At 41.2% G+C, this 12,323-nt stretch overlaps 1 protein-coding gene and 1 non-coding gene across 8 annotated transcripts in view; one reads left to right on the plus strand and one right to left on the minus strand.

The window, feature by feature from the left end:
* The window catches only part of GAB3 (GRB2 associated binding protein 3), a 117,946-nt gene that overhangs the window by 67,093 nt on the left and 38,530 nt on the right, over nucleotides 1–12,323 (minus strand). The gene's annotated exons all lie outside the window — the stretch shown is intronic.
* Nucleotides 1,653–1,784, plus strand: LOC111761239 (small nucleolar RNA SNORA38). Its single transcript, XR_002794657.1, has one exon. It is a non-coding gene; the product is annotated as a small nucleolar RNA SNORA38 (small nucleolar RNA).

The raw sequence follows: 12,323 nt of genomic DNA on the forward strand, positions 1-12,323 counted from the left end.
TCCATGTGTGTGGCGCCACTCGTGGGCAGGCTGCACTTTTTTTGCGCCGGGCGGTTCTCCTTACGGGGTGTACTCCTTGCATGTGGGGCTCCCCTACGTGCGTGGCATGGCACTCCTTGTGCGCATCAGCACTGTGCATGGGCCAGCTCATCACACAGGGCAGCAGGCCCTGAGTTTGAACCTTGGACCTCCCATGTGGTAAGCGGACGCCCTATCCTTTGGGCCAAATCCACTTCCCAGAATAGGGGACCTTAACCTTTTTAGTTCCAAGGATTCCTTTACCAGTCAGGTGAAAACCATGAACCCCTTACTAAGTCCACACTATACTGTGTATTATTTAATAAATCTATTACACCCACACCAACACAACCCCACAAGAATAATGTTTTTTTTTCAATTTCAGTTCAAGCTCATGGACCCTGGTTAAGAACCCCTGCTCTATAAGAAATAGAAGACCTCAACAAACCAATCACAAGTAAAGAGAGTGAATCAGTCATCAAAAACCACCCAACAAAGGAAAGCGTAGGCTAGATGGCTTCACAAGTGAATTTCACCAAACTTCCCAAGAAGAATTAATAACAAGCTGCTCAAACTCTTCCAAAAAAGCTGAAGAGGAGGGAACACTTCTCAACTCCTTCTATGAGGCCAGCATCACCCTAATACCAATGCCAGATAAAGACATCACAAGAAAAGAAGATTACAGACCAACAGTCCTCATTAAATACTGATGCAAAACACTTCAACAAAATGCTAGCAAACCAAATCCAACAGCACATTAAAAGAATTACACATCTTGATCAAGTGGAATTTATCCCAGGAATTCAAGGGTGGTTCAATATAAGAAAATCAAGTAAAACAAAACACCACATTAATAGAATGAAATGGGGGAAACTATATGGTTATCTCAACTGATGCAGAGAAGGATTTGGACAAAATTCAGCACCCCTCCTCATAAAAACACCCAGAAAACTAAAAGTAAATGAAAATATCCTTAACATGATGAAAGGCATATATTAAAAACCCACAACTAACACTATAATCAATTGTGAAAGAGCAAAAGCTTTCCCATTAATATCTGGAACAAGACAAGGAGGCCCATTGTCACCAGTGTTATTTAACAAGGTAATGGCAGTTCTAGCCAGAACAATTAAGAAAAAGAAATTAAAAGCATCCAAATTGGAAATCAATATGCAAAAATCAGCAGTCTTTCTATTCACTAGTAATGAACATCTGAAGAGAAAATCAAGAAATAATTCCATTTAAGTAGCAACTAAAATAATCAAATAACTAGGAATAAATTTAACCAAGGATGTAAAGTATGTATACATGGAATACTATGAAACATTGTTGAAAGAAGTTAAATAAGACCTAAATAAATTGAAGGATATTCCATTTTCCTGGACTGGAAGACTAAATACTGTTAAGATGCCAATTATAACCAAAGTGATATAAAGATTCAACACAATTCCAATTAAAATTGCAATAGCCTTCTTCACAGAAATGAAAAAAACAATCATCAAATTCATATACAAGGGTAAGCAGTTCTGAATAATCAAAGTCATCTTGAAAAAGAAGAGCAAAGTTGGAGACTTAAAACTTATTTATTTTAAAACTTATTACAAAGCTTCAGTAATCAAAACACCATGGTACCACCCTCCTACAGAGGCATGTCTGTGGTTCCCTGTCTTTGGACATGTAAAAATTTGAGGCAAAGAGATGTGGACTTGGAGAAGTCTGGAGCCAGTTAGTTCCCCACAGGCTCAAGATTGCCTTTTCTCACACACACAAAACAAACCGAGAAAAAAAAAACTTTCATTGCACTGGCACAATGACAGATATATAAACCACTGGAATTTAACTGAGAGTTCAGAAATAAAGCCTCACTCCTTTGGCCAAATGATCTTTGAGAAAGGTGCCAGGTCCACTCAATGGGGAAAGAATAGTCTCATCAGCAAATGCTGCTGAAGAACTGGATATACATATGCAAGAGAATGAAGGTGCACCCTGACCTGAAACCATATACAAAAAATAACTCAAAATGGATCAAAGACTAAATATTAGAACTAAAAGTATAAAACTCCTAGAAGAAAACATACGGAAACATCTTTAGAACACTGTGTTAGGCAGTGATTTCTTAGACTTTACACCAAAAGTATAAGCAACAAAAAAGAAAAAATTTGATAAGTCAGACTCCATAAAAATTAAAAACTTTTGCACACCGAAGGATTTTATCAAGAAAGTAAAAAGACAAAGCTTACAGAATGGGTGAAAATATTTTGAAACCATATATCTGATAAGGATTTAATAGCAAGCATATATAAAGAACTTCTACAACTCAACAACAAAGAGACACACAACCCAACTAAAAAATGAGAAAAAGACTTAAATAGACATTTCTCCAAAGAAGGCACACAAATGGGCAATAAGCATATGAAAAGATGCTCAAAGTCATTTATCTATCAGGGAAATGCAAATCAAAACCACAATCAGATACCATCTCACACCCACTAGAATGACTATTTGAAAAAATGAAAAATGCGAAGTGTTGTAGAGGATGTCGAGAAATAGGAACACTCGTCCATTTTTTGTGGAAATGTAAAATGGTGCAGGTACTGCGGAAAACCTTATGGTGAGTCCTCAAAACATTAAGTATAGGATTATCACATGACCTGGTAATCCGACTTGGAGGTATATGCCCCAAAGAATTAAAAGCAGGGACTCGAGAGACATTTCCACGCTGATGTTCATAACGGGCATTACTCACATTTGCCAAAAGATGAAAGCAACCCAAGTGTCCATCAACAAATGAATGGATAAACAAAATGCAGTGTTCACATACAATGGAATATCACGTTGCTGAAGGCAGGCAGAGGGAAAAAGAGGTGTGATACTGGGGCATTTTCAGGACTTGGAGTTGTCCTCAATGATATTGCAGGTACAGATGCAGGACATTATATATCCTGCCATAACCCACTGAATGGACTGGGGGAGAGTGTCAACTATAATCCATGTGGTGTAGCAGTGGCCCAAAATCACTCATCAAATGCAATAAACGTACCACACTAATGAAAGAAGTTGTCAATGTGGGAGGAGTGTGGCGGGAGGTATGTGGGAACCGCTTAGATTTTTTGATGTAACATTTTGTGTGATCTATGTATCTTTTTAAAAAAAAAGATAATAAAAAAATTTTTAAAAAGGAATGAAGTTCTGATGCATGCTACAACATGGATAAACCCTGAAGACATCATGTTGAGTGAACTAAGCCAGACACAAGAGGACAAATATTGTATGATCTCACTGATATTAAATAAGCACAATACACATATTCATAAAGTCAGAAACCAGAATATAGGTTATCAGGAGCTAAGTCAGGGCAGAGAATGAGCAATCAATATTTAATTAGGATGGACGGCAGACTTGGCCCAGTGGTTAGGGCGTCCGTCTACCACATGGGAGGTCCGCGGTTCAAACCCCGGGCCTCCTGACCCGTGTGGAGCTGGCCCATGCACAGTGCTGATGTGCGCAAGGAGTGCCCTGCCACGCGGCTGCGTAGGGGAGCCCCATGCACAAGGAGTGCACCCCGTAAGGAGAGCCGCCCAGCGCGAAAGAAAGTGCAGCCTGCCTAAGAATGGCGCCGCACACACAGAGAGATGACACAGCAAAAGACGACGCAACAAAAAGAAACACAGATTCCCATGCCACTGAGAACAACAGAAGTGAACAAAAGAAGATGCAGCAAAATAGACAACCAGGGTGGGGAGGGGGAGGGGAGAGAAATAAATAAATAAATAAATCTTTTAAAAAAATATTTACTTAGTATGGAGGTTCTGTTTGGTGTGATGAAAATTTTGGCAATGTGTGACAGGAACGGAGGCACAACTTTGTGTGAATAATTAAAACCACTGAATCGTATATTTGAAAATGGACAAAAAGGGAAATTTTAGGTTGTATATAAGTTACCACAGACAGACACCTAAGAACTGTGCAACACAAAGAATGAACCCTAATGTAAAGAATGGGCTAAAGTTGATAGCATAATTAACAAAGGTATCAAACTAAAGCAAAATGTTAAGAATAGGGTAAACTGCGTGTGTGGCTGAGGAGTAGCTGGAAATTCCATACTTTCTGCATGATGGTTCTGTAAACCTACAACTGTCCTGGTAAAAGGAAAAAAAAATTTTAATACTAAAAAATGTATGAGGGAACTACTTCATTATCTTGAAAACTGGTAAGAAAGGGGAAAGAATCAAACATTATCTTGCCATTCTGTATAAGCCACTCTACTGGGTAACCAAATAGTAGAGGAAGGGAAGTGTCTCCTTGTAAATTTATTACAACTAATGAAGGAAAAACAAATGATAGAATTATATCACTGTTTGGCTATCCCAGCTGAAGTAATAGGTATAGGCATTAGGTACCAACAGTTGCTAACTCAGGAAGAGCAACAACTAGACATTCTGTGCCATCTACAGCCTGGCTACGTGGGCTAACCCTGAAGCTGATCAAGCATTTGGATCTGGCTGCATGCGCAAGGAATAGGGAGGATGGAGGGCAAAGCCCAGATTCCGGGAAACTCTGCAAAGGCGCACGTTCTCCAACAGATAGACTGTAAGGAAAAGAAAGGGATAGAGGGGGAAACTATAGATTAAAGGAGACTTAAAAGACTTACCAAAAAATTTTAAATGTGCAATACTAAACTATAGTGCCTAGGGATGCTCATTTGAGTTGTAAAAACAAAAAATTCAAAGAAAAGATTCTATACAAGTAAGAAAGTTACTTATGGGGAGAAGGCAGAGGCTGTGATGGAGAAGGGTTTCTGGGATGGTGGCAAGGTTGTATTTTTCAACTGGCTAGTGGTTACAAGGGGGCTCGCTGTAAAATAATTCATTAAGCCCTACATTTGCTTCATGTGTCAACTTGCTCACGGTATGGTGTCCAGTTGTTTGGTCAAACAAGCATCAGCCTGATTGTTATGTGCGAGTATTTCATAGATGCATTTAAATCAACAGTTAGTTGACTGCATCTACGGCTGGTTACACCTACAATCAACAAAGGAGCTTGCCTTCAGCAATGAGTGGAGTCTCCTCACACAACCAATTGGGGGCCTTAAAAGCAGGGACAGGTGCTGGACATTATATATCCTGCCATAACCCACTGAATGGACTGGGGGAGAGTGTCAACTACAATGTAAACTATAATCCATGCAGTGCAGCAGTGCTCCAAAATGTATTCACCAAATGCACTGAATGTGCCACAAGGATGAAAGAGGTTGTTAATGTTGATGTTAATGTAACATTTTGTGTGATCTATGTATTTTTTTAAAAAGACAATTAAAAAATCAATTTTAAAAAAGATTACTATACTGACCAAAAAAAAGGAGAGCTGAAGATTTCAGCAGGCAGATTCTCTACTTCAGCCAGCCAACTTCTCCTGGGGAATTCAATGTCACCCTCGTCAAGTTTCCAATTTGTGGCCTGCCCTATGGAATTGGAATTTGGACTTGCCAATCCCCACAGTCAAGTGAGCCAATTCCTATAATAAACCTCTTAATATTTACACACACATATGGTTAGTTCTATTTCTCTGAAGAACCCTGACTAATACATGCAGTTTGCTATATTTTTGTGATAAAATAGTTGCTATACTTTAGAATAAAAAAGAAGAAACAATTCCTCTGAACAGAGTGTATTTGTGGATTCATTCAACTAATATTTACTGAATATCCTCTATATGCCAGGCACTGTGCAAAGCATATAAAGACAAAGGGGGCTAGGTGTGCCAGGAAATTGCTAGGCTCACAGGTTGAGGAAAGAAGGCAGAGGTCAGCGCCAGAGGTATAGTATCAAGTACCCGATCTGAGGAGGGGGTATCAGGGTCTAAATAAGAGATGACTCAAAAGGTCTAGAACTCAGAACTTCAGAAATATGTTAGGTAGTAGAGAGCACAAAGGTTTGAGGTGAACAATTGAGGACCTGAGTACTGGGGCCTCTCCTGGTTGGGGAACTGTTTATTTTTGTAAGCGCAGAATTTCTGGCTTGAAGTTGCTGGGAAGAACCACCTTCTCCCCTCAGGCCTTCTCTGCTGGGAAGGTCATGGACAGCTTGGAAAGCCAAGACAGAAAAAGGTGAGGTCAACAGTTCAGGATAGATTATGAAGATGAGCGTGTCCTTAGCCAAAAGGAACTAGAAAGCAGAATCACTAGTGAAGACAGTCTATGCAAACAAGTATCTGCAAGGATAACTCAGAGAAATGGAGTACAAAAAAAAAAAGTGCTGAAAGTCAAGAGACAGGGTATTTGAATTCTGACTCTATTTCTGAATCAGCGTAACCTTGAACAAAGAACTCAACTTCTGCCACCCTCAGTCCTGTCATGGGTAAATGGAGATAAGAAACCTGCCTCCCTGTCTCCCTTATGGAGTTATCAATGAGAAATAGACAGCAAAATATTATCAATTGGAAAGTAACCAATAAAATGACAATGTGACTGTTGGTTCCCAGGTCACATGACACAACTTGTCCTGGGGAAATCCTCTCCCCCTCTGGAGCCCACGTCCCCCACAACACAATGATGGGGTAGGGCCGGTGGGCACTGAGGGCTTTTCCAGCTCTGACAATCAAAAGATCAGTTTCCCATCAGCCTTTCCTGCCACAGCCACAAAGCTGACTCATTACCACCCTACCATCATCTCCAAAAACAAAAAACTGCAACATCCTGTAACCTTGTGGAAAAGTGTTTGTATTCATTTCTAGAATCTGATGGACACTACAAATGAACTCCTCCAGGAAGGTGTGGGTATGTCACAGGCCTGCCAGATACAATGGAATTATTAAAGGAATAATTTAATTCCATCATTCTTAGAGTAAAAGCTATGTGTTGTCTCCTCTTAATTCAATTTTCTGATTTCACAGTTTAAAATCCTATCCTAGTTTGTTCTTAATAGAGAATGATCAACCAGGTTAAACAAAGATGCAAGTACCTTCAAGGCTGAGGTGGATCCTATGCAATGGCAGCTTGGAAAACTGCTGCCACTTTAGTGGTAGAAAGAAAGGACACAAGATCTTGGGAAAGGAGAGAGACTTAAATCATCTGGGTAAATTTCTGCTTCCAAACACCATCAGTATACCTGGAACTGAACTTGTCCTCCGCTCACAAAGCCAACTAGAAAACTGGACCAAATATATGAAACAACTGTTTCAGGGCATTAGATGACAGTCCATGCAGCACTGCGGTCTCTACCAGAAGGGAAACAAAAGAGGTGAGCTCTATGACCTCCTTGGCTTTCTGCCTGTAGGTGCTTTCTGGGCCATGGTACCAGGAGGGAGATCCCAAATAGAGCATGGTAATCTCAGAGTTTCGAAGACAGAGATCATAATTTTGGTTGGCTACAGTGGCTGGAATTTTCAGGAAAAAGTACCAGAAAGGAGGGAGCTATGCAAAGAAAGAGCTCCAGAAACCTACATGGGGTTCCCTTGAGACTTTGGCTGAATACTAAAATGCACCTGTGTAGGGTGAAACCCCATGAGGCAAATTTAAAAAACAATACTGATGAGCCTCAAACTGAATAACTACCAGAGCTCACGAAGGGTTGGGAGATATTTGAGTTCTGACCAGCCAGAGTAGCAAAGCCTGGAACATTCGGTAGAGAGGCCAGAAAGGCCACCCTTTAGTAGTAGGAGTAGGATCCAACTAGCTCTACAGTATAGGTTCCTCTAGACCTGTACTAAGAAACCTAAAAAGGAAGCCTTGGAACAACCAAGCTGATCTTAAAGTTACTGAAATGCCTGCCAAAACAAAGTTCAACACTCTTTAAAGGAGACAACAAAATCCAGACACTCAACAATATAATAACCGTAATTTACAGCATCCAAAAATTACTAAAAATGTAAAGTGAGGGGAGCCAGTGTAGCTCAGTGGCTGAATGCCAACTTCTTCCCACATATGAGGTCCTGGGTTCAATCCTGAGCCCCAAGACCTAAAAAAAATAAAATAAAGTGAATAAGGATTCCAAGAGAGAAGTTAACTGTACTGTGCCCAGTAATAGACAGGATAAAAGAGAAGGCACAGTATATACAAAATCTACCTAAAAGTGAAGAACTTGACAGTATACAAAGCTTCTGGGCAGCACAGTTTGATCTGAAGCCTGAGAGTTGATAAGGATCAAAGGCAGTTTCAAGAAACATCTCTAACCTAGTTGCTTATAACTCAGGGTATATGCATTTTCAAAAGAGTTGGAATACATCTGTCTCTGAACCATAATCTCAAGGTGTACCATACAACAATGAATTCCTAATCTTTTGGGGTTGTAAAACAACTCTTACAGGATGTGGCAGTTTGACTGTATACACCCCAGAAAAGATCCTGCCCTTACAGCTAACCCATTCCTATGGGTGTGAACCTAATATAATGGGACCTTTTGATTAAATTATTTTGGTTAAGGGTCTTTGATTAGATTATTTCAGTAAGGTGTGACCCAGAGTGGGTCTTGATCCTCCTACTGCAGTCCATGATAAACAGGATGAATTTGGAAAGATGGATAGAGGCAAGACCTAGGAGCTCAGAAAGGAACCCACAGAAGCTGAGAGAGAAAGCCACAAGAGCAAGATGCTGAAATTGATGGAACCCAGGAGAGAGAGCACCACACAGCCAGAAGCTGAAAGCAACGGAGCCTGGAGGAGAAGGCAGGGACCAGCAGATGTTGCCATGTGCCTTCCCATGTGACAGGAGTCCAGGATCACCCACAGCCAGTCTTCCGGGGAAAAAGCATCACCTGATTTCTTGATTTGGACATTTTCCTCAGCCTCAGAACTGTAGCTTACATTAATAAATCCCCATTTTAAAAGCCAACCCATTTCTGATATATTGCTTTTGGCAGCTTTTAGCAAAGTAGAACAGAGGACATGATGAAATACATGGATTCTCTCTCAGAAACATACACACTCCTGGACCCCCTTCCCTTAATGAACTTCACACTCTCCCTTAGTAACCTCACCCAGGTTCATTGCTTTAAATACCATCTATTTGACTAGTTAATGATGATTTCCAAAATTACGTTTCTGACCTGGATCTTTCCCATGAACTTCACACCCATATAACCATCTAATTGACATTTCCACTTATATATCTAAGAGGTCTCTCAAACTTACCATACCCCAAAACTAAGCTCTTGACTCCCCCACAGCCAAGCTTCTCCTCTTAAAGCCTTCCGATGTCTCAGTAAATGGTACCTCCATCCATCCATTTCCTAAATTTAAAAACCTTGGTGTGATCCTTGATTCCACTCTCTATACCTAAACCATTAGTAAGTTCCTTCTACTCAGAATACTCTTTCACAAGATCTTAGCATGGCTGTCATTCAGATCTTGGCTTCCTGTCACTGAGACCTCAACTTAAGTGTCACAGCATCAGAGACACCTTTCCTGATCATCCAAATAAAAGTGTCAGTCACCCAGTCATTCCTTATCACCATATCGCCCTATTTTAATTCTCTACATACCACTTGTCATTACCTGGTATTTTTCATTGGAGGTTTACTGTTTGCATCACCCTGCTGAACACACACAGACACCCCACTAGAATATGAGCTCCTGGGCAGCAGAGGCCTTGTCTGTCTTGTTCATTGCTGAATACTCTGGACCTACAATAGCGCCTGGTACAGAAGAGTTGCTCAACAACTACTTGTCGAATGAATTCCACACACGATTTCATGGTATCATAGACCTAGGTTATAAACACTACTCTTGAGAAACATGCCTAGCTTTGTGGGTTTATAACAGACCTAATCATCGGGATTTACTCATCATATATTCATGTGCTGGAACTTAGGCAGTCAGGCAAGGCTTGGTCCTAGATTCAACTCAAAACCAGCAAATGCTCCATCCAGACATTGCGGCAAACAGATAAAAGCCATGTTGTTCAGGATTAAACTGGGGTATGATAGTGATCATTTAATGACTTTCCAGGGCATACCTAAGGTGAGCATTTATCAGGTAATAAAATGGGCTATCCAGGCTGAATGGTCAAGGCTTAGAAGTTTGAGCACTTTATTCCTGTGCTCAATTCTATTTACACAGTAAAATAAATCTGACTGTGTTATGGCAAGTTTCACTTCTTTGGCTCCAGAATTCACTCCAGTAAAGTTGAAGTGGCCTGTCTGGATTGTATCCATTGTGGAAAGACACTGAAATGAACTGAGAAACATCCTGAGAGTCTCTGAGGCTGTAAAAAGACACCTCTAATTTAAACCGCTTTTCTGGCAAGAGTGATTACTGTCCCTTTGTTCCAGCGGAATTGGCCCCCTTCCCCCTCTTCAGTGGTGAAATCCCAGAGCTATGAAATCATTTCCTTAGCATGTGCACAGGATGGGTCAGTAACCTGCCTTCTTAGCCATGCTTTCCAACTCAAGCTGAGGGAGCAAAACTTACATTTATCTGCATTTGGAGCTTTCAGGTTTTGATCCTTCAACATTGATGTCACTTCAGCAATGGCAGTTTTCAAATGAACCTGCCAAAAGGCCCTGTATGGGCCTCTTCCCCTAATGACCCACTGATATGCTCCATATTGTCCTGGCCAAGAGTATCTAGAGCTCCAGGACTTGGTGCTCATGTTCTGATTGCTTACTGGCGTTGGACTCCTTCTGCGAGGCTCTTTCAACGGTCTTGGTCAGGCTTCAGGAGATGCCACAGATGAGAGGATAACAAGGAAAGAAAAATATTGTGAAGAACCTACAAACACCAAGGCCTGGACTAACTGTGAAAAGCATTCAAGTTGAGTGTTAGTTGGCCTGATATAGGATTTCTCACACTTATATATGAAGAATGGTACAAAGTTGGGAGTGGAACTGATTTGGGGAGCATCTGACGTTACAGGCAGAATAAAGGAACCCTAGAAACCAAACCACAGCCAATGAACATCAACTGGTCTCCAATTCTACCCTGAACCTTAGCCTGAGCCCAACTAGACTACATATTCTCAGTGATGGCAGGAGCATTGTCTGTCTTGGTCCCTAAAGTACCCCCAACATCTTTAATGGTTTGGGCATACAGTACATACTCAATGCACTGTAGTTGACTGATCACTGTACCTCTAACACTGCCTGGAAGCTCATCCAATCCCCCAACAAAGCAACTTTAACCAGAGGTCTGTTAAACATGGACTCCTGCAGTCAGATGATCCCGCCTGCCCCTCTGTACCTGGTATGTGCCATTTGCCTTCCAGAGCCCCCTGCTCTGTATCCTTGAATGCCTGAATGAATGGAATGCAACAATCCCTGCACTCCGGCTTGCAGGTGAGTTTAGCCAATGGGTGCACCAGCAGGGAAGAAGGAAAGAGAAACTAGAATATTATTCACCCAAATCTCTTCCTTGAGGCCACCCAGAATGGCTGCAACTCTTAACTGAAAGCCACAGCTCCTGCCAGGAGGCCCTCTCCATACAACTACCTCCTCTGTTCCCATGTTCCAGTAACCACGCCCTCCACTTACCCACCCAAGTACAGGGCTGGCTCCACTTGCGGCTACAAGCCTGGAGTACTGCCCCATCTCTTTGTAAACAGCCTCTCTGTGGTTTCCCTTTGTGGTCTCCCTGCCCACACCTTTGTAAACAGCCTCTTTATTAAACATTCTTCAAATTACCAATTGACCATTTGCTTTCTACCAGGCCCCTGATCACTAACTCCTATTGTCTCCAGCTTCAGCTCTCGAGGATGCGGAGAAACTGGATTATTCATCCATTGCTAGTGAGAATGTAAAATGGTACAGCCACTCTAGAAAACAGTTTGGCAGTTTCTTGAAACACTGAAAATACAACTACCAGATGATCCAGCAATTGCACTCCTGAACATATATCCCAGAGAAATGAACACCGATGTTCATACAAAATGCTGTGCACAAATATTCATAGTAGCTTTATTTGTAATAACCAAAACTTGTAATCAACCCTTATGTCCTTCACTGAATACATGGATTAGCACAAACTCTGGTACCTCCATACCACGGAATACTAATCAGCAATGGAAAGGAGCAAGCTATTGATGAACAACTTGTGCGAATCTCTAGAGAATTATGCTGAATGAAAAAAGTCAATCCCAAAAGGTCACCTACTATATGATTCGATTTTTAAAACATTCTTGAAATGACAGAATTATGGAGACGGAGAACAGATTAGTGGTTGCCAGGTGTTAAAGACAGCAGGGTGGCAGGAGAGGATGGCTGTGGCTCTAAATGGGTAGCACGGGAAGCACTGCGGTGATGAAAATTGTTCTGTATCTTGACCATGGTGTAGTTACAGAAATTTATACATGTGACAGAATTGCACAGAGCTGTACG

The sequence above is a fragment of the Dasypus novemcinctus genome, chromosome X (genome assembly GCF_030445035.2).
Source record: "Dasypus novemcinctus isolate mDasNov1 chromosome X, mDasNov1.1.hap2, whole genome shotgun sequence".
Taxonomy (NCBI): Eukaryota; Metazoa; Chordata; class Mammalia; order Cingulata; family Dasypodidae; genus Dasypus; species Dasypus novemcinctus.